This window comes from Leptonychotes weddellii, chromosome 12, assembly GCF_054177405.1.
Source record: "Leptonychotes weddellii isolate Sample4059 chromosome 12, ASM5417740v2, whole genome shotgun sequence".
In the NCBI taxonomy this organism is placed as follows: domain Eukaryota; kingdom Metazoa; phylum Chordata; class Mammalia; order Carnivora; family Phocidae; genus Leptonychotes; species Leptonychotes weddellii.
The window spans coordinates 12,211,919-12,215,346 of NC_138380.1; the positions used below are offsets into that span (position 1 = coordinate 12,211,919).

Genomic DNA, 3,428 nt, shown 5'->3' on the forward strand with positions numbered 1-3,428 from the left:
ACCCAGGCGTTCCTGTTTTTTAAATTTTTTAAAACTGATTTTTATTTATATACAGCAGTGCAGTACCCAAGGCTTAAGGGCACAGTTAGATGAATTTCAGCACGTACACACATACATGTGTATCTCCATCACCCAGATCAAGAATGCATTTAGCCCCCACAGGCCATATATGCAATTTAAAGTTTTCTAGGAGCCACAGTAAAAACACGTAAAAAGAAACAGGTGAAATGAATTTTAATTATGTATTTAACTCAGGGGATCCAAAATATTCTTTTAACACATAATCAATGCTAAAGGTGTCCATTAGCTGTTACTTTTCCAAAGTCTTTGAAATCCAGTGTGCCGTTTACATAGACAGCAATTTCAGTTTGGACTAGCCCCATTTCCGTGCTCAGCATCCACACGTGGCTAGCGGTTACTAGAGGAACAGCGTGCATCTAGAGAGTAAGGAAATGAAGCAAACACAGCCCATTGATCAGAAGTCACGCAAATATAAGCCACTGACCTTATCTCTATTTAGAGTACTGACTCTTTAATTTCATTTTAGTGAAAATAAGTCCCCAACCATTCTCAGTTCCCTAGCCCTATATTCCTCTAAGGTCGTACACTCAATACAGAATTTTCCTACCGTGAGCAGTTTTAGTTCCCTTTTGGACTCTCCTATGAATGGAGTTGTCATTCTGCCCATTCGTATGCAATTCGAACATCTCAATGACAGGCTCCTCGCTTGACCAATAATCCACCAATTCAGATGAAAGTCGTTCCAAACCTGGCCGATCACCTAATTCACTTCAGGGTGTTTAAAACAAAACAGATAGGGGCGCCTGGGTGGCTCAGTGGGTTAAGAGTCTGCCTTCGGCTCAGGTCATGATCCCAGGGTCCTGGGATGGAGCCCCATATCAGTTTCCTTGCTCAGCGGGGAGCCTGCTTCTCCCTCTGCCTGCAGCTCCCCCTGCTTGTGCTCTGGCTCGCTCTCTCTCTCTAGCAAATAAATAAATAAAATAAAACAAAACAAATAGCACACATCCAGGACCTCCTGAATCCCAACCCAGAGACGTGTTCAGTGATGTGCATTTTTAAAAAGCTTGACTGTGAAGGTCATTCAGGCTTGGGGACCACTGAGGATTACCCACTTTGCTGAACACGCCAGAGTCTTCATCTGGGACTATGGCAGAGACGCAGTGAGTGCTGAAGTGACTGTCCTCTAGGAGCAAAACTCATTTTAACAATGTTGTCATGGCCATGGGAGGGGGGCGTGTCTTTGTTTCCTCAGGGGTGGGACCGTGGCCGTGACCGAGGTGGAGGCTTCAGACGGCCCCTTGGGTGTAGACTATTTTGTGCAGGCAGAGCCCGGGACAAGAAAATACCTCTCCAGTGGGTAACCAATATGAGAGAAGACAGAGGGCCACAGATCTTGAGTTGACCTAATGATAGGTATGGCTAAGGAAGAAAGCCACAGTTGGTGACCCATCTTCACCCCCTTTCCCCCCTAATCTGTTCTTACCTCCAGCACTGGCTTTCCTAGCAGTGAGTCCGTCACATCTCTTCTTCACACCCAGGTGTATAATGGCAGAGCCAACCGGTGTTTCAAGGGGACAGTTTGAAAGAGCGATGACTAAGAAAAAAAATTAACCTCATCCTTCTGGATTTCATTTTAATTGCTGGGTGTGCCCTGGGCACCAGAAATCATAAAGCAGGCCTGGTTTCCTTCCTGGGATGCATTTAAAGAGCCCTGGGTTTGCAGTCAGGACCCCTGAGCTCTAGTCCCACCGTTATCACTGGCAGCTGCATCTCTTTGGGTATATGGTTGAACACGTCTGAGTGTCACTTCCTCCACTGGTTACGTATGAGTAATATAGGTTAGAGTGATTACCAGCTAAATCACTCATGTGAAAGCCGTCTGGAAACTGTAAAGCACGACACAAATGCAAGGTGTTAAACTTTATTGCGGGGAAAATGACTGAGGGCATAGGACAGTGGGAGGAACCCTTCACCAGCTTCTACGATGGTCAGGTCAGCGAGCACGTTTCTTCCCGCCTGCCCTCCTCCCTTTCTTCTTTGCTCCCTCGCCCTTTATAATGGCGTTTGTATGTCTTTACAAGAAGCAGGGGCTCTGATCCTAAAGAATGAGTACTTGAACACGCTCCTGGGATTTTGGCCCTTGATACACACCTGTCCTGGGCTTCTGGAAAGGCAACCCCCAAGGGAAGCCTCTTGGCCAGGTGTCCATAAATGTTTCCAGTGGCAAGTCCTCCGCAGGCCGGGAGGTTTCCATTGGCTCGGGGGTCCCCTGCGTCTATCTTTCATTGGCTGGCTGCAGCTGGGACGAGGAGCGACAGGCCCTGTGCGGTTCACAGCCGAGAATCACTGAGGGCTGCGGGCGCCTTTGCTGCCTCCTGTCCCCAAGTAGCCCGTGGGAGCTCCCTCCTCCTTCTCCTCCCCCCTCCCCCTCCACCAGTCCATCCCAGGCTGCTCTTCCAGTCCTGCCCAGTTCTGGGCCGGGCACCTACAACCTCCGCTCAAATCGCCTCCTTTGGGGAACCTTCGGGGGCTAAGCCCAGCCGTCACCAGTCCCTTAATGGACACATTTCTGGTTCCCTGAACAGAGAGGGCGAATCAGTCCCCGAGCCACGGACAGGAGCAGTGCCTTTGTCACTTTCTCAAGCCCCGCCAGCTGCGGTAAAATGCTCAGGCTCCTTCTTAACTGTTCTCCCCCCGAAATTTACAGGTCGGAGGATGCAGTAAACCTCCTGGCTCCTTCCCGAAGAACGCTGGGACTTAACTGCGCTGGGCCCCAGCCAAACAACCGCATAAAGTGGAAAATTTTTTCATCACTTACAGAAACTATTTTCACCCGTTAGAAACAGCATCTACAGCTCCTCGGAGCAAGCTTGTTTTAGCACCGCCGAGCAAGAGAACACGGGTGCAGTCAGGGGCGCTTTCTGGAGGCCGCTCCACCCCCCCTCCCACTTCCCATCGGGCTGTCATTGTTCCCGCGCCGCTGGGGGCGGCGAACCCCGCAGCCCGGCCGGCGCGCCCCCGCAGCCCCCGCCCTCCGGACCAGCCGCAGGCGCGGCGGCGCGGGGCGTCCCTGGGCGAGCCGGGCCCGGGAGCTCGGCGGGCGCGCGGGGGCGCAGGCGGGGCCGGCGCTGCCAATCCCCGCGCGGCGCACGTGCGGCACGTCCCCGCATCCGGGCCCCCGCCCCGAGCCGGCTCGGCTGGGGGTGCGGGGGGTGGGTCCGGAGACAACCGGGGGGGCGCCCGCCGAGGGGGGAGGTTAGAGATGGGACCGCGGGAGGGGGGGTCGGGAATGTGCTCGGGGGTCTGGGAGGGGCGAGTGGGCCGGGGGTGAGTAGGGTGTTGAGAGGCTGTGAACGCGCGGGGGGGGGGGGCAAGGGGGATGCTTGAGGGTCTTGTGGGGGCGCGGG

At 53.6% G+C, this 3,428-nt stretch overlaps 1 long non-coding RNA gene across 3 annotated transcripts; it reads right to left on the bottom strand.

Moving 5' to 3' along the window:
* Positions 1-215: 215 nt before the first annotated feature.
* Positions 216-2,963, bottom strand: LOC115937074 (uncharacterized). Of its 3 annotated transcripts, none has more exons than XR_014139104.1 (4): positions 2,840-2,963; positions 2,173-2,342; positions 629-1,615; positions 216-437 (listed from the first exon to the last, which is right to left on the bottom strand). It is a non-coding gene; the product is annotated as an uncharacterized LOC115937074 (long non-coding RNA). The 3 variants fall into 3 exon arrangements; XR_014139103.1 differs by having other exon boundaries at positions 629-981; positions 1,134-2,342; XR_014139102.1 differs by having other exon boundaries at positions 629-2,342.
* Between the last annotated feature and the right edge of the window lie 465 nt (positions 2,964-3,428).